A 19,436-nucleotide genomic window follows, 5' to 3' on the forward strand; every position below is an offset into this window, starting at 1 on the left:
ACACATGCTTGCGGCAGCTAACATTGAAAGTGCCGTAACAAACAACAAAACCGTACCACACTGTTTTCACTTTCGTCATATCAAGTTGATCACTGAAAGTACACTGCATCTCCCTTAAAGTACACCACGGACGTTTTATGGGCAATTTTGTCGTATTTATTGCGTTTCTGTTTAAAATTGTTGTCAATAAATGTAAATTGAGTGATTTTCCACTTAAAAACGTTGTTCATTAGCTTCCAGTAGACTTTACTGCACCTCCCCAAAAGTACACCACGGACATTTTATCGACCTTTTTTTAACGTGATTATTGAGTTGCTGTTACTCGTTATTGTCAATTAAACGTAAATTGAGTGATTATTTGCAAATAAAAATGCTATTTGTTGACTTCTGGGGGAGTTTAAAGGAAACCTGTGTACAGCGGTCACCCTCTATATAACGGTCACCTAGCCATTTCCCAAGGGTGACCGTTATATACAGGTTTGACTGTATACCATCACATTTATTCCATGACGCTTAATCTATTGCGAGTCATTTCAATGTTATTCTAGCATAAATTTAGAGTTGTGTTTGCTTTAAACTATTGTTTCCTTTATTAGACTCGACAGTGTACGTTTTGCTTGAAGTATTTCCTATGTCACACAACACAGCCAGTGTTAGACAAACTCGCGGGTGTTGAGGCTGCCTTCATATATACTGCCTTTGTTAATATGCCTTAGTTAATATTGTCACCGGCAGTTTGAATTGATCACATGTTTCCAAATGTTTTTATCACCACACATGACAACTACAGTAATGTACTTGCAAACGCGAGCTTCGAATTAACTTTAGTTTAGTAAGGTTAATTCGAATGGCATTAGATAAAAAGATCATAATTTAAGTTTGGAATAAACCCTGTATCAACAATCTTACCTTTCCTTTATTATATTATTGCAGGTTCGCACTTCTGATATAAAAACTTCGGTCTCGCAGTTCACTGCCTGTTCAGTTAAGTAAGTAACATGTTTACTAAATCATTTAAACTTTTCTTCCTGGGATTATCAATATTCAAATTTTACTGTACAATATCGATCGATACAACGTTAATTAAAGACAAATAAGAACACTGCGTCATCAAATCGAAAGTAGCAATTTCTCACAACTATCAGAGAAAGACTTTAATAAAAGGACTTTTGAATAGTTAGACGAATTGATATCTTAATATCAAGGCTGAACGAATCAAAGCGTATCTAAGCAAAAAGCAGTTTCACCACTCATAACACCAGTCTGCTGTTCGTTTGAATATGAAATGCGCTTCACTTTGTAAAGGCGCGAAATTTAATATCTTTAGAATTTCCTCCATTTGCTGAGCTTACATCAGTGAAATTGAGTTGTTGATGTACTATTGGCTGGGTGTCGTATAATACAAATGTTCTTCAGTAAAAGCTTTTGAGTCCTGCCTGTGACTGGATGAAGCACTAAGATCGGACAGGAAAAACTATTGCAAAAAATTCCTTATCAAAAATTCAATTTTTATAATTTTGAAAGCAAAAACATTTTAAGTTTTACCAAGGCTAAGAAAACTATTGAATTTTTCTTATCTCAGATCATTCGAATGATCTGAGATTACAAATCCGTGTTTGGATTCTCCCAAAAAAACGCACCCTAAGACTCACAAAATATAATGCTTCAACTATAGAAATTTCTCCGATGGAATACACTGCAGAACAACTGAACTATTTTCGACTGTGCTACATCGCCTTCAACTTAGTTCCGGAAGGACTACGGAAAATCTTCAAACAAGAATGGGATTTCCTTTACAAGACAACTCCGGTTGGAGAATGGAAAGACACACCACAGAATGGCCGAGACATCTTCAACAAAGAATCTTCAAGAAGTCACACTAGGAATGCTCGATATCTGGCAACAATAAAAAATGGCAACACAGTAGAGTGGGATTGTAGCTGTCTGTTCTTTGCGATCCTGTACTCAGATAGCATTGGTAACACCCTTAGTCTGGCGGTCAAAAAAGATGTTGATGATCTCCGTCAAATCCGTAACGATGTTGCACACATATGTGAAGCTAGACTCAACGATACTGAGTTCCAGAACAGCGTGGGAAAAGTGATAGCTGCGTTCAACTCTTTAAATCTTTCCATCGCTGACATCGAGGCAGTTAAAAACCAGGTGAGCTTCCCCACGGCAGAGGTTAATAAATTGAAGATGCAGGCTGACAAGCTACAAGTGGACTTGACACAAGCAAATTCTGATTTACAAGTGGCTCAAGACACAATACAGAAGAAAGAAGAACGAGTTGAAAGTCTTACATCAGACCTGCAAACAAAAGAAGCTCAAGTTGAAGCCCTTACACAGGAGGTCAGTTCCAGAGTAGAGTCTTTCTGCAATCTCGCATTCAAGCCATCCCATAAAATAATCAGACGATCAAATGAGGTCACGAACATCATGACCAAAATGCAAGAACTTGAAGAAAGGAGTGAAGGAGGTGTCAGCACTATCTATTTGTCTGGAATTCCTGGTTGTGGCAAAAGTCAGATCGCTCGACAAATTGGAAAATAATTTTTCGACAAAAGACCTCAAGAAAGTGAGGGTATAACGTTTGTTCTCACACTGAACGCTGAAACCCTGGAAACACTTGTTGACTCGTACATGGATCTGGCAAAAAAGCTGGGAGTGACAGAATACACCTTAACCAACCTGGCCACCCTGAAAGAAGTCAGTGCAACAGAAAAAATTCAGCACCTGAAGCGTTTGATTTTGCCAAAGATGACACAGTTTTCCAAGTGGCTAATGATTGCTGACAACGTTGTTAATTTGTCCTTGGTTCGCAGCAATCTGCCTCCGACTGCCAGTGACGAATGGGGCCACGGTCAGGTGCTAATTACAACTCAAGACACCAGCTCCATCCCCTTTAATGCTCCCTACACGATCCATGAGTCACTTGATAAAGGGATGAAAGAAAATGAGGCAATAGAGTTACTAATGAAAAATTCAAATATTTCAAATCACAAAGAGATTGAAAAAGTTGCCAAGGTTCTTGAGTATCAGCCACTTGCCTTAGCAGCTGCTGCATTTTACGTACAGACAGTTGTCAGCAATGGCTCTCCAAACTACGGCTGGGTAAACTACCTGGAAACGTTGAATCATGGAAAGCGCCAAGAAACAGAACTACCTCTTGCGGCAGAAAATTTGGCTTACTCCAGATCAATAACCACTGCCATTAAAATAGCAATAAACAGGGTATCGGAAAGCGAAGAAGTTCTTCGTCAAACATTTTGCTTTTTTTCACTGTGTGCAAATGATCCACTCCCAATCGAAGCCGCCGTTGACTTTGTAAAGGCCCGTACAACGGGAAAAACGGACGAGTTAATAAGGGCAAAGATTTTAAAATCTTCTCTGATAAATTCTCTAAAGAGTGAAGATGAGGCACCCTGCTATTTGAAATTGCATAACATTGTCCATGAAGTGCTCACGACAACTTCAATGTCTGCTTTTCTTCTCTCGGAGAAAGTACATTGTATATCTGCGGCAATGAAAACATTTTACTCACTAATTGAGGTGGAGCGAAAGCTTTCAAGAGAGAGTAAGTACGCCTGTACAAAGTTACGCACTATTACCTCACACTGCAAAGTGCTTCATGAAATCCTTGCCACCGATGCTGCAGTAAAAGATGTCTTCGTGAAGGAATTAACACACTCTGTCACTCCCGGCAATGTTGTATCATGGCTTTGCGCAACTGCACGTGTTTGTTGTGACGTCGGTAAACCATCAGATGCAATTAAATTTTCCAAATCCGCCTTTCAGTCCTTTAAGAGCATAACAAGCACGCGGGAAGGTGATTTATTAAAAGCAGAGGTTCTCTGCGTGCGCGGGAAAGTGTTGGAGGAGCAATGCAAGAGAATGTTGGCAATATCAAACTATGAAGAAGCCATGAGGATTTTTAAGGCAATTCACGGTGAAGAACATGCCGACGTGGCAGGAATTTACAGCACCTTGGGAAATCTTTATATTGAGCTTCAAAAGTTCGAGCGAGCCAAAAAATACCATGAAAAAGCACTTTTTATTAGGAGGAATATTTATGGTGAGAAACACGCTGATGTAGGATCAAGTTATAACAGCCTTCGTCTTCTTAACAGCGGCCTCAACAAGAAGAATCAAGCGAAAGAATATTATGAGAAGGCAATCTCCATCGCAAGGGAAATGTACGGTGAGAAACACATTGATTTAGCGGCAGGCTACAGCAACTTAGGTCTTCTTTACAGTGACGCAAGACAACACAAGAAGGCAAAAGAATACTACGAAAAAGCACTGATTATTGGAAGAGAAATCTACGATGAAGAACATCCGGATATTGCAACCATTTACCACAACTTGGCTTCAGCTAACAGGTGGCTTAAAAAGTACAAGGAAGCAAAAGAATGCGACGAAGCGGCACTGAAAATCAGAAAAATGACTTACGGAGAAAAACATCCTGATGTAGCGACAAGTTATGTCAGCCTGGGTATTGATTACAGTGAACTTGGACAGCCTACTGAAGCAAACGAATGCACCGAAATGGCGCTAATGATTAGAAAGATTTCCGATCAAGAAAATAGTTTTTACAGCTTGCGCTATGGTTACCTGTCGAATGTACACCAAAATGACGCAAGCGAATGTAATGGAAGGAATTTGTTCTTTGCGAACAAGACGTACGGTGACGAAACAACAAACAATAAGGAACGTCATAAAAAAGGAAAAAGTTGTCACAGCTTGGGTGTAGATTATGAAAAGCTTGCACAGCACAATGAAGCAAAAGAATGCGACGCAGAAGCACTGATGATGAGAAAGAAGATTTACGGTGAGGAACTTCCTGAGGAAGCAGCAAGTTATTACAATTTAGCCTATGATTACAGGGAGCTTGGACAGTACAATGAAGCTAAAGAATGCGACGAAAAGGCCCTGATGATGAGAAAGAAGATTTACGGTGAGGAACATCCTGAGGTAGCAGCAAGTTACTACAACTTGGCTCTTGATTACACGCGGCTTGGACAGCACAACGAAGCAAAAGAATGCGACGAAAAGGCACTGATAATCAGAAAGAAGATTTACGGTGAGGAACATCCTGAGGTAGCAGCAAGTTACTACAACTTGGCTCTTGATTACACGCGGCTTGGACAGCACAACGAAGCAAAAGAATGCGACGAAAAGGCACTGATAATCAGAAAGAAGATTTACGGTGAGGAACATCCTGAGGTAGCAGCAAGTTATTACAATTTAGCCTATGATTATAGGAAGCTTGAACAGTACAATGAAGCTAAAGAATGCGACGAAAAGGCCCTGATGATGAGAAAGAAGATTTACGGTGAGGAACATCCTGAGGCAGCAGCAAGTTACTACTACTTGGCTGTTGATTACACGCGGCTTGGACAGCACAACGAAGCAAAAGAATGCGACGAAAAGGCACTGATAATCAGAAAGAAGATTTACGGTGAGGAACATTCTGAGGTAGCAGCAAGTTATTACAATTTAGCCTATGACTATAGGAAGCTTGGACAGTACAATGAAGCTAAAGAATGCGACGAAAAGGCCCTGATGATGAGAAAGAAGATTTACGGTGAGGAACATCCTGGGGTAGCAGCAAGTTATTACAATTTAGCCTATGATTACAGGAAGCTTGAACAGTACAATGAAGCTAAAGAATGCGACGAAAAGGCCCTGATGATGAGAAAGAAGATTTACGGTGAGGAACATCCTGAGGTAGCAGCAAGTTATTACAATTTAGCCTATGATTACAGGAAGCTTGGACAGCACAACGAAGCAAAAGAATGCGACGAAAAGGCACTGATGATCAGAAAGAAGATTTACGGTGAAGAACATCGTCGGGTAGCAGCAAGTTATCACAGTTTGGCTGTTGATTACAGGAAGCTTGGACAGTACAGTGAAGCAAAAAAATGCGACGAAAAGGCACTGATGATCAGAAAGAGGATTTACAGTGAAGAACATTCTGACGTAAAGAAACGATGAGCTATATCATAAGAACATTTTTAGTATAAGTACTTAAATTAAGTAGTTTATAATGTAGGGTTACCAAACTGACGGGCACTCATTGTTATTTACGGTTGTCGTATAGTCTCTTCCAGGCTCTCAGATGGAGAGTGATAGGATGGAAACAGAAAGAGAACAGCGCGGAAATTAAACGCACGGGACCACGAGACAGAAAATAAACTTCCCGGGCATTTAATTTTCCCGCTCGGGTTATGATTTCAGCATTTTACTTGCGCTATTGAGAACTTAAGCAATTAATGACGACGGCGACGGTAGCGACAACGCCGCAAAGCAAAAAGTTTAATGAGGAAAAACAATCGCTCCGTAGGCGCGCGTTAAGTTTTGGTGCATTTCGTTGCGATCCTCTGCAAAACAAAAGCATGAAATGACCAAATGCAAGGTTTCGTGGAGAACGTGAACACACTAAAGGTGAATGTTTCATTCTCTTTCTTAAACTGAACGCCACTCCGACCAATTTGGTTCCTGTGTATAGTTTTCCGTTTATATAGAAGTTAAACGAGTTGAAATAATTGCAACATAGCACACATGGAATAAAGTTATATTTTCAGGTGACGCTTTCGATGACATTGCCGCGGCCGCCGCTTAAGTTCTCTACTATGTAAAAGCGTGAAACAGTTTAGTGCTGTTGTCGTATAGGAAAAATAAAAACAACAACAACAATAAAAATTGCTCCTGGATGGACGCTTTACTGCCAAGTCCTGAAATTGCTTTGAGACGATTCAGTTTTGTATACCGACTGGTAAAGTCCTTGTAGCATCCGTAACTTTGTAAATATCAGGTACATACTAGATAGTGTGGGGTAATGATAATGGTTCAATAGATAATTTAACAAGTTAAGTTCTACAGGAAAACATCCGTTAGATGTTTTAATAACATTCTGCTTAATTACGAGGACCGTTTGCATTTGAAATTATTTAGCCGTGTTCTGGACTGAAAAGAGGCACCATATCATATTCAGGGGAAGTTGTCTAGATGTGGTGAAGGGGCTTGGGATTTTTTTTTGTGTGTGGACAGCTGGTGCATTATTTCATATTAAATATTACGATAGAAAGCAAGTAATTGTTATTTCAGTTTCATTGGGACGGAATTAAGAACCAGCATAGTCTTAGAAATGTATGGAAACTGACCGGCATTGAATCCACGGATAAGTTCTTGCTGATTTGTTCACTTTGAAAATAGAGTATTGCAATTGCAAAAGGGAATTTAGTATCCATTTTGATTCTAAAAATTTCAACGTCCGAACACTTCGTGTCAGTTAAAGCTTACAAAATAGTGAACAACATATTAGACTCGTAAAGGTTTGAGAAATTACTTTGAAGGTATGAGGTTTTGGGGGGGAGGGGGGGGGGGGATTTGGTGAGGTATTTCGTCCCATTTTTTATAATCCGCGATGCCGACACGTTCTGCACTTAGTTCATTCCTCGTGTTTGCCCATCGCCACGGCACTTAAATCCTTTATAATTTTTTGATGTATATATTTGTATTTATACATATTTTAACTTTAATTATCAATGTCATATAATTGAACTTTTTCAGTTCCAAGTGGGCGCGTCTTCTATGGGACCTCGTGGCCCGTTAGCGCCCTTACCCTTTTGGGCTCTCTTTTTATATTTCGCCCAATAAAATTGTTAAAAAAAAAACTTCTCAAAAGGGCGAAAAAGAAATAGGAAACTAGGCTACACATTTTTCAGAGCGTAAGAATGTGTCAGTTAATGTATATTCCGTATAACCTGAATTACTGGGACAGATTCACGGAGGCCTCCTAACTTCAGATGCATCTTATGTATTGTTTAGAATAACAACAGACTGCTGTTCAAAAACAATACTTAGGACACATCTTAACTAAAGAGGGCTTTGTGAATATGGCTTCTGCAACAAAAACATGTAGCTCAGTCAAAAGATGCTTTGCGGTTGTCTACCAGTGTAAATAACGTCCAGTGCCCAGTTGTTCAAAGCCCGATTAAGCTAATCCTGGGTTAACGAGAATTTTGATCCGAGTTTACTCACTAATCAATTAATATTTTTCCAAAAGATTTTTGCCCTTCAGTTTTGACTTAGACTTTTCTTTACCTTTAGCTAAAAACCTGCTTTTAAAAACATTATTAACGAGCGAGATACAAACTTCGGTTTACTTTTATTCGGAGATTAGCGTTAATCGCCTTTCGAACAACTGGGCCCAGAAATCCTAGCTTGTTTTTTTCTTGGTTATACTGAAATTTGTTAAATCATTTAAACTTTAGTAAATTAGATCAATTTTAAACATAAATAAAGATATGATATGTGTATTATACCTGCTTTGTCTTGGAACTGTCTCAGAGCAACATCACCAAGGAAACAGAACTGCAGAATGAGACCGTCTTCATAAATGAACCCTGTTTGGGTTTGAAACATTTGAAAGAATCACTTCAGTTAAATTATTTAACAGGACCCAGCTGCACAAAGCCCTTCTAAGTTAAGGACGGTGCCTACTATTGTTATTGCACATTCGTTCTGTGCATCTTGAGATAGTCGGATTTCCTATGGGTGGTACCTACTAATACAGCGATATATATTTTTGCGCAGTTTAAAACTATGCGGAGAAAGCAGAACGTAACAAGTGCTCTTGGCATCCAAACAGAAAATTGGGGGTAACCATGCATTTTTCAGAGATAATTAAGCTTCAATTTAAGAGCGGCTGCCTGAGAATATCGAGAACTCGCGGTCAAAACTGAAATTTCAGATTTCCTCATATTTTGTCAGAAGAATCCCTTTACAGAACTATTTACGAAAATAACAATAAAACTTTCCAAAGATTTTTCGTTTTCGAGAATTCCGGCATAATGTGAAATGCCGTGATCACGTTGCAGCCGGCGTTAAATTTTGGCGAGATTTGGTGCATTTTTAAATCGCTCGGGAAGGAAGACGGCTTAGCGTATTAAAACGATCTTTTGAAGTTAAGTTAGGCATCCTTCTAAAAATACGGTCTTATGAAAATATTGCTGGAAGATTCTTATTTACATGCAGTTTTCAAAGTCCGAAGATTCCAATTTTCAGTATTTTCGCTAACACTGGAAAATGTGGAAACTTTGCGGACAAATATCGTGTCCTGGTACATCGAAATTTGTAGCAAGTATTATACTTTAGGAAAGCTCTATACATGTACTGCAATATATAAAAAATCCAGCTTGGGTAATTTAAAATCCAAGCGTTGACGGAAGTAAACACATAGGGAATTTTAATAACTTTTTTTTTCAACAATGGCAGTGGTCACGCAAGAACAAGTTAATAAGTTTAAAATGAATTTATTGTTTATGTTTCATTTCTGGTGGAATAAAACTAAGTTGTTATTCGGAAACAAAATCTCATCTGTTGATGGGTTTATCCGTATAAAAATTAATTTCATTCCTATTATCGCAAACGAAAAAATGAAACGTTCAGGTGGTATGTCACGCTTTCCTCGGTACGCCAGCGTCAACAATGCGAAGGATACGAAACAAAATCAGTAAATATTTCATATCAAAGTGTATCTGAAACCCCCAACAGACGATAATGTCTCAGTAAATTACTAATCGACTTGCGTGAAAGACACCTTTGGTTCAGTAAAGTTGCGCAAAAGTTGCAGTCCGAGTTTTCATGAATCCTAGGTTTGTCAAAGTTGCATCCCATCCTCACTGTCAATAAAATGTCGTGACAGGCACTAGATTGAGCTGGACAAGCGAAGACGAGAATTCTAAAAGCTGAAGAACAAGGTATCTATGTTTTCAATTTGCGGGTCCTAGACTATATATCATAAACAGAACTGAGATATCAGAGCCGGTAGAGAAAATCATGCTTTCACTTTAGTGCAAGGCTGGCCTTATCTTCAACAGCTACACGGCTATAATATATTTGAATGAGCACTTACCGTTCCAATGCCTGCAAAATGGGCATTTAATGAACCATCCCCATTAATGCAAGCAATAGTCCACCCTTCTCAGTCCGATCCGGATAGAAGAGCACCAGAAAATAACCAAGGTTGTTTGCATATTATGGCCATCACTGTGTACATAGCTATTTTAAACTTGCTATTTATAAACAATGACGCAAAATGGTTATAAATAGCAATGTGCGTTCTTGGTTTGGAGTGGTTTGCTCGATATTAGAAACTGTATTTCTTCTTCCGCGATGTCATATTTTGCAGTATCTATATATTTTCGGTTGCATTTATGGCTCAGTGCCCATTTTCGTCCTTGATAGACGACGAGTCCGGTTGCGGTCAAAGTTCGTACTATTACAGCAACCTGCGTTTCTTTGGGTGAATGCCAGAAAGATATCTCCAGTCATCCAGGTCCCAACGCAAGGAAGGTGTTTGCTGACGACAAAACTGACAGTGAAATGTAATTAATCCTCGCGCACGCATGTTAGTAAAGTTATCGATCATCTGATGTTGTTGATTGAACATATGACTTTAAGTTTACTGACTTTACATTGATGGAATACAAACAGCGGTGATATTTCTGATCAAGCTACGATGATCTTTACATTGATGGAATTTGATATTCTGAAAGGATGAGTCGAATAACAATCTGACCACCTGCCCGCGCTGTCGAGATGGCGGTAGCCTACCACGCAGTCGTTTTTAGGGGACTCGTATTACCTCATCCCCGAGTCCCCTCAAAACGACTGCGTGGGAGGCTACCGCCAACGAACTGAGACCGTAGATATCTAGTTTAGACGTCTAGTTTAGTCGGAAGGGGTCGAGAGATGCCTCAATAAGCCCTAAAATAATCATCATTATCATCATCATCATCATCATCATCATCATCATCATCATCATCATCATCATCATCATCATCACACCATCGCCATTATCATCATCATCATCATTATTATGGTGAATCGAATAAAGGTCTTAGAGGTACGGCATGTTGCTTTGCTTTTTTTGTGAGCATGAGAAACCTGCAGTTACTATTAAATGACATCTGTAGTGCGTAAATACTTCGGATTATTGTTGAATACCTTTTACGTGCAAGGGTATGTGTGTACTGAAGTAGATTCAAAATTCGTTCAAATTAAAGTAGCCACAGCGGTAGAATGATTGCTGAGACCATTGCGGTTTTTTAATATTATTTCCTCTTTTTTTGTTTAAGTTTTATCAGTCACCTTTCCTTCTAAGACCAGAGTATTGTGTCTCTATACCACATGGTACCCTTCTCTTAGATAAAACAATAGTTCCCCCCCCCCCCCCCCCCTTTCTCTTCTCCCCGTATTAAGTACATTCATTGTCCTCTTTTTTAAATGCCATATTCACTCAAGATTTTTTGAGGGCCGGTTGGAAAAATCAAGCGCCTGGGATCTAGGGATTATTTTCAGCAAACTTATGTATCTATTAACAAGTTGAATGCGTTGTAACCAGCTTTAAATCAATGTTATTTTCTTTACTATGGAAGAAAATACTCAGAAAGAGTCAGAAAATGCTGTTTAATTAGCTAAGATAAAGGTCGTTTATTGACAGGCAGACAGACAAACAGACTACACGGGTTAGTGTTGAGCCCCTGCGAAAAAGATGAAAATACCGCAACGTTTGTTTGATGGAAGTTTCGTCTTCAGTGAGCAATACCACGTGTAGATGAAACCTGCTACTCGAAAATATGCCAAAGCGCCGGCAAAATGGAATTTTATCTCATATCAGCGGTGGCAGGTAAATACAACTCGGATACTACACTGTAGTTATAAAAACGTAAACATGTCATTAACCCTAGCTATCGACTATGTGGTAGAAAATGTCGCTGTTTCGTACAGCTTCATTTAAGAACTGAGCAAATTGTCACTCTTCTGTTTAGTGAAAAACGTACTAGTTGCGTGAAGTACAATAATGAAATTTGTCGATCATTCTGACGTTGCGTTATCGGAAAACATGCCACGGAAATCGGCCTTTACGAATTTTGCTGTGGCATTAGTTATCACTCACTCTGACTGTGAATAATTTTTTGTACAGGAATATTCAGCAACGAAAAACTGTTTAGAGTATTACAATTTGTATTGTATCGATAACTTTGTCATTCTCTCGGGAAAATATATTATACAAACTAAATGTATTTCAAATGTGTTAACAGGTACTTGCGTGACCAGTGCGATATCAGTTCGAAGAAAATACACAAAAAAATTTTGTTAACACTTGACTATAAACGTTATACCCAAACTAGATTTCTTACATGTTGCAGTAAAGTAACAGATCGTTCCTCAAGCATACCTGTTATTGTAAGTTTCCATGTACCAGGACAAGATTTTGCCTCGAAATATTTCCCCATTTTCAAGTGTTCACATGTCATGGGAGTTCAACAGTCGGCATGTTGGTGACAGGCTGTGATCTAGAAAACATGCCTGCTTTGCACAGCTCCACAAACCCAAAAGTGATTTTAACGCCTGTAATTAGTTTTATTATTGACACAAGTTCATATTTAGTAAGATATACCATAAATACTTGGTTCTAGATGCACCATGTGGCAATGAAAAAAATTGGTTGAGATCTGGACGAGCAGAAAGGTGACATGACACTTTGACCTTTTCAAATTTGGGGTTACATCTCACTCCCTAGTTAGACTTTTTAAGGTATATAAAACAATACAAAACTTATTAGATCATTAGATTTAGTTTTGGAACAAGAATTTTATAATTCTCCGGTAAAAATAACATACAGACAATAATTTATTGAAACATGTCATCTTGTCCTTGCGTGACCACTGGAATTTGTTGAAAAAATATGTAAAAAATTCCCTATGTGTTTTATTCCGTCAAAGGCTGGCTTTTAAATTACCCAAGCTGAAGTTTTTATATGTTGCAGCACAAGAATAGAGCTTTTCTTAAGTGTAACTTTCATTGTAAATTTCGATGTACCAGGAAAGGTATTTTGTCCGCAAAGTTTCCACAATTTCAAGTGTCAACAAAAATGCTGAAAATAGGATTCTTCGGACTTTGAAAACTGCATGTAAATAAGAATCCTCCAGCAATATTTTCATAAGACCGTATTCTTAGAAGGATGCCTAATTTAACCTCAAAAGATCGTTTTAATACGCTAAGCCGTCTTCCTTCCCGAGCGATTTGAAAATGCACCAAATCTCATCAAAATTTAGCGCCGGCACGGCATTTCACATTATGCCGGAATTCTCGAAAACGAAAAATCTTTGGAAAGTTTTATTGTTATTTTCGTAAATAGTTCTCTAAGGGGATTCTTCTGACAAAATATGAGGAAATCCGAAATTTCAATTTTGACCGCGAGTTCTCGATATTCTCAGTCAGCCGCTCTTAAGCTTCGCTTTTTAGAAATATTGAAAGTTGCTTAATTATCTCTGAAAAATGCGTGGTAACCCCCAATTTTCTTTTTGGATTTAAATACCCCTTGCTAAGATCTGCTTTTCTCACATAGTCATAAACCCCACAAAAATACGTCGGTATTAATAGGCACCGTCCTTGAGATGAATCCAAAGTCTCGTTTGATAACAATCGCCTCAGTTGTTTAATTGAGAACAGTCCGTTATTAAGAAACAATACTTAGTATACATCTTGACTTACGAGGGCTTTGGGAATCTTGCCCCAGGTTAATTCATTTCTCAAACCATGACATAATCAGGATAAAGTAACATTGTGCTGGGAGCCCAAAAGACCAAATAAATCCTGGTTTACACGTACGACGCAAGCATAAGCAAAAGCACAAGCATAAGCACAAGAAACCTGCGTGTAAACCGGTGCGACGCAAGCATAAGCGCCCTGTGCTTGCGCTTATATTTATGCCTGCGTCGTTCCGGTTTACACGTACGACGCCACGACGCAAGCATAGGCACAAGCACAAGAGAATGGAACGATTTCCATTCTCTTGTGCTTGTGCTTGCGTCGTTGCGTCGTACGTGTAAACCGAGACGACGCAAGCATAAGCACAAGCGCAAGGAAAGTAAACTAAAAAACAGTGACAAGTTGTGAGCGTGCATTCTAGTTACTCATGCGTTGCCATTTTCCGCCATGTTGGAATCAAATCTCGCGCGAAAAGGCAGCGCGATTGCGCTAAATGTTTATGCTTCTGCGCTTGCGTATGTCACCTGATGCTTATGCTTATTGCACGTGTAAACATCCTTGTGCTTATGCTTGTGCTTATGCTTGCGTCGTACGTGTAAACCAGACTTAAGTGTTGGGTGCTTCGGCAAAACACTGAGGCGCTCAGAGCATTTTGTTGGGCACCCACGGTTTCCCGGGCTTCTGTTAGGCAGCAGCCTTGACATAACGCGTAATGCACCATTGTGCACAATAATCTGTACAATGCGGCAATTAACGTAAAGCATCAAGCAAATACTGCAGTATGCAACTTCAAATACAATGCATTACGCAGCGTGGTGCATAATTTATCATGCATACTTCCGCAATGTAAAATGCTGTATTATGCAACTTTATACTTAATGCATTATGTAGCATCAGTGCATAATTCATCATCCATAATGCGGCAATGCACCTATGGCGTCATGCACAATATTCCGTTTTACATTATGTAACTCCATACATAATCCATTACGCATAATGCAGAATTGTGAACTGGCCTTACTTTCATTCTCTCTGAAAGCATAGCCTGTTTTATTGGATAGTCTTTGCAAATTGACAACTCATTCATATTAAGTCACGCTTATATCTTTCCAATCGCTCTTAACCTCCAACCTAAAATGAGTCTTTGATGTAACGCATTTAGCAGCCCATGTGTAACTGTTGTCGTGACTTCTAAGAGCCTCGACCCCTGTCGTCCTTTGCGCGCGGTCAAATGTTACGTCACCCGTTGAGTAGTCTCCCTCGCAGTCGTCATTTGGGCTCGTCACGCAACGCGCTCTGTGACGAGCACAAATGACAGCTGCGAAGGAGACTACCCGTTGAGGTGATCGGGAAGAAGCGCCCAGGACGCCTCGCCCTATCACACTAGGCCCCAAGTCTCCATAGACAAGCCTGTTGCTTTCTTAGAACCTTGAGGCCTGGGAGCGAGGCTAGTAACTTCTTTCTTTTTACAAATGCGCCAAACAAAAATTACCGAGCGCGGCCGCCATCTTGGTGCATATTCATTGACGTTGATTTCAGTTCCATTTGGTTCAAGATCAACATCCACTCGTTTCTTACAGTATTAGTACAAAGGAAATCGGAGATCAACAATATGTCAATAAATTAATCTAGCAAAACGACAAGGGCATATTGTCTATTTTACGAATCAACACGTATTTTCTCCCCACAAAATGATTACTGTCAATATAAGACAGTCAAATCTCTTTATCATGGACACTAAGGGGACAGGAATAAGTGTCCGTATTATGGAGATGTCCGTTTTAGAGAAGACGGCTTTATATGGATTTCAGTCTCTCAGGGACCAAGTGATGTTATGGCTCACTAGTGCCCACTTCATAACGTGATGGGGCGCGTCGTTTTCTTGGGAGCATCTTCTTTCTCAATTATTCTTCATACGTACCTCATACTAAAACAAAATAAAATGTCGTCCTCGCGAAAAGGGTGGGTGGGTGGGGGGGCGGTAAACCCCCCAGCCCCACAGCTACGCAATTGCAGGTCACCATAGCAACAACAGAACCTGTAAAAAAAAACTGCCCTAATTTTAGCGTTAAGTGATTATAGCTAACAAACGAGCACGGTTATCCCCCAAATTTTAATTTACATTTTTTAATTGTAAACAGCATGTCAAGACACAACGTTTTGCAAAGTAGAGGGATTAAGAACAACCTTTAATTTTAAGGTTGCAAAGTAAAGGAGGTCAGTTCCAGAATAGTGTCTTTCTGCAATAGCGCATATCAGTCGTTCAAGTGATCCTGTTGTAATCATTATGTGAGGATGCAAAGTTTAAAAAAATTGTAGGGTGGGGGTGATTTTGAGCCACCTTACATTTTGATTTAAAGATTGTTAAGGGCACAATACAGACAAACGAAGCACAAGTTGAAGCCCTTATAAGGGAGGCCAGTTCCAGAATCACGTCTTTCTGCAATATCGCATTAAAGCCATCCCATGAAATTATTAGACGTTCGAATGGTGTGAAATCAGCCTTGCTTTTCTGTTGTAGTGGTTCGTTAGTGAAACCACTGACTGTTAAGAACCTTTACTTCAGGATCCGGTGCTTCTATTTTGTTACGGTGCCGGGATTAATCTTCACAAAAACATCTTTCATGCACCACAGGCACCACAGTTTCTCTAAACCAGGCACGTTTTCATTAAATTCACAACAATATTTTATGAGTATTTCAAACAATCCTTCAGTTAAATGATGCTATGAAAATCACTAATGAACTGAAGATCACTTCAAACAGTTATTAATAATTCATAAGCCCATTGACCTATCAAATGGTCGATACAACATCACGTGCAGTGGTTTTAAAACCCAATAAAACCTTCTCCTTATTAGTATGCGATGTTTAATGTTTTTCTCGTATGCTAATTTCCAACTTTCACAAATACATCATTGTTATGAACTCTCTTGACGCAAGCTTTTCCAGAAATGTTTTTGAAGTCGTTCAAAAAACTTGCAGCACATGTTTTATCGGGGCTACGCCTCGTGGTTTTAAATCCCGATAAAACACTGCTGCTGAATGTTCGCGTGACGGTCACCCATTTTCTTCTCTTCGCGTGGCCAATTTTCAGTGCTCGCGGCGTTGAATACGACATGGCTCTCCAAGTTTGAGGTAATTAATCATTGCATTTATCAGATAGCCAGACGCAGGCATCAGTAGCCAATCACTAGTCATGTCGATAAAGTCAGTGAAGTAAGACTAAGAAGCTTTTGTCTCATGTACTCTCACTTTCATTTGTCCTTCCGCTCAGCACAGAATTGTGATCAACAGCAATAGAAGAGAATTTGTATATTGAGGATCAATCTCGAGCCTAAGAACTTCTTCAACAATGTAAGTACCTATGAGCTAAGAAGTAACAAGGATGTAAGGCACTAGATTGTTAACGGAATCAGTGAGCTTTCGACGAAAAAATATGCGTCAACTAATTGTGCATTCACCTGGCTCGATCTTTCAAATTTCTAATTGCGATAAAATTGTTTATTCTAGGAGTCACTGCCTAACCTTTTTTTCATCATTAATTCATGACAAAATGAGGCAAATGGATACAAAATAAGCGTAGAAATAGAATGTATCCGCTTAGAGGGTGTTGGTAAAAAATTACATAGGGAAGACCCCCCAGCTTTTTACATTTGTAAACAATCCTCTGTGCTTCGCAGTTGAGAACCTAAAGACAGAGAGGACAACTAAGGACAGGCCACTCCCAACGATTTGGAGTGAGTATTTCAAAGTATAAATCACAATGTTGCAAATCTATGCAAGACAAGCTCTTAAGTCCTCTAAGTTAGATGAAACATATATAGTTAATTTATTAAGACCATGTCATGCAGGATTATTCAAAAATAATTCTTTTGTGTGTCATTCATGCAGAAAGCAAAATAAACAGTCTAATGTGTACGAGAAATTTTCATGACATTTTTACAGTTAGAATGATCGTTAACCGATAGAATGTTTGCATATTAGTTCCTTAGAAAGATCGTTTGTCTATGATAGAGTGGACTTCACTCATGCTCAGCTGGATTGGTTTGGGAAAAAATGTAATTCATTTGCAAATTCTATAAACTTCCTGTCCGCAGACGTCAGCCGGGAAGGCTTCAGTCGACTCAAAGACTCCTCGGTGTAAAATACGTTTTACTTCATAAACTATTATTTCTAAAGCTGTTTATCGTCAGATAAAATTGTTAAAGTCGTTTGGTAAACATTCTTGCATCTCTCGTTTGCTAACATGCCTTAGGCCACAGGAAGCCTTTTGTATGCTTAACTGATTAAAAATCATTCTATCATGAAGAGAACATTAGGTCCTTTGATTTGCTCTCTTGCGTTTATGTGATCGGAAGATTTAATGGTAAAAACGCAGAGGACAGATACGTACTCTAACAGTTTGTGTCATATTGGTTTATTCTAAAAAGGAACGTGGGCAAATTATTCACTGAATTATTGACCAACTTGCTTGTATAATCAATTTTCTCACATTCCTTATCATTAAATTACGTTTCACCAGCCTTTGTGCTTAATGAAGACTTGAGGACAGAGAGGCCCGCAGAGACAATAACTACATTGAAAGACCAAGTTAAGTGCAAGGACTTCGAGTAAGTATTGATACTATCTTTTAACTGTATAAACGACGCTGAATAGGGTGAGAATCATGTATTATTCAGTCAGTGACACAGGAACACTCGGAAAAAGGAAATCCGAGTGCTTCTATCAGGAGTCGAACCATTTCTACTTCAGATGCTCTGCCAAGGCACTGAGCTAAAGAGGACTCGTGGGAGCTTAGGCCATTAAACTAGGTTCATGGGACAAACATCCTGCATACTGCTAGGATTTGAATGTCAATGTTTGGCATATGCGCAATGGAATGAATGTGATACCATCACATTTATTCCATGACGCTCAATCTGTTGCAAACCATTTCAATGTCATCAGTCTAGCAAAAATTTAGAGTTGTGTTTGCTATAAACTATTGTTTCCTCTATTAGGCTCGACAGTATACGTTTTGCTTGAAGTATTTCCTATATATGTCACACAAACACAGCCAGTGTTATACGAACTTACGTTATTGCTGGTTAACTCATAAAATTCTGGTGACTATCGCGGGTGGTGTGCTGGCTTCATATATAACGTCTCAGTTCTATTAACATTGTCACCAGCAGTTTGAATTGATCACATGTTTCCAACTGTTTGTATCATCACACATGACAACTACAGTAATGTATTTGCAAACGCGACCTCCGAATTAACGCTAGTTTAGTAAGTACATAATCAATAATTTGTCGTGCAAAGGGCGCCTTTTTGAATGGCATTATATAAAAAGGTGATAATTTAAGTTTGGAATAAACGCCGTATCAACAATCTTATCTTTCCTTTATTACATTATTGCAGGTTCGCAATTCTGATATAAAGTTTCGGTCTCGCAGTTCACTGCCTGTTCAGTTAGGTAAGTAATATATTTACTAATTCATTTAAACTTTTCTTCCTGGGATTATCAATATTTCAATCTTCACTGTACAATATCGATTGATACAACGTGAATTAAAGACAATTAAGAACAGACTGCGTCATCAAATCGAAAGTAGCAATTTCTCATAACTATCAGAGAAATACATTAATAAACGAAAACGTTGGACGAATTGATATCTTAATATCGAGGCTAAACGAATCAAAGCGTATCGAAGTAATAAGCAGTTTGACCACTCATAGCATCAGTCTGTTGTTCGTTTGAATATGAAATGGGCTTCACTTTGTAAAAGCCCGAAAATTAATATCTTTAGAATTTCTTCCATTTGCTCAGCTTACGCCAGTGAAATTGAGTTGTTGATATACTATTGGCTGCGTGTCGTATATAAC

At 39.0% G+C, this 19,436-nt stretch overlaps 2 protein-coding genes, 1 long non-coding RNA gene and 1 pseudogene across 13 annotated transcripts in view; 3 read left to right on the forward strand and 1 right to left on the reverse strand.

The window, feature by feature from the left end:
• The window catches only part of LOC146481747 (uncharacterized), a 68,022-nt pseudogene extending 59,698 nt beyond the window's left edge, over positions 1 to 8,324 (forward strand). Inside the window, exon 2 of the transcript XR_014864319.1 lies at positions 1,676 to 8,324. The product of XR_014864319.1 is annotated as an uncharacterized LOC146481747 (transcript). The remainder of the gene's footprint in view (positions 1 to 1,675) is intronic.
• The window catches only part of LOC146481745 (uncharacterized), a 155,497-nt gene that overhangs the window by 80,066 nt on the left and 55,995 nt on the right, over positions 1 to 19,436 (reverse strand). The window lies entirely within an intron of this gene.
• Positions 1 to 19,436, forward strand: part of LOC146481746 (uncharacterized) — a 93,796-nt gene that overhangs the window by 62,767 nt on the left and 11,593 nt on the right. For 3 of the 7 annotated variants that reach the window (XM_085107827.1, XM_085107825.1, XM_085107826.1), the window contains one exon: positions 18,972 to 19,026. The gene's annotated coding sequence lies outside the window, so the exon portion shown is untranslated. Of the gene's footprint in view, positions 1 to 16,799; positions 16,923 to 17,248; positions 17,306 to 18,090; positions 18,179 to 18,971; positions 19,027 to 19,436 lie in introns of those variants that run through there. The other 4 variants (XR_014864317.1, XM_085107822.1, XM_085107823.1 and 1 more) reach the window with 3 other exon arrangements.
• Positions 1 to 19,436, forward strand: part of LOC146481750 (uncharacterized) — a 67,696-nt gene that overhangs the window by 36,667 nt on the left and 11,593 nt on the right. The gene's annotated exons all lie outside the window — the stretch shown is intronic.

This window comes from Pavona decussata, unplaced genomic scaffold, assembly GCF_977016875.1.
Source record: "Pavona decussata unplaced genomic scaffold, jaPavDecu1.1 SCAFFOLD_48, whole genome shotgun sequence".
NCBI classification, from domain to species: domain Eukaryota; kingdom Metazoa; phylum Cnidaria; class Anthozoa; order Scleractinia; family Agariciidae; genus Pavona; species Pavona decussata.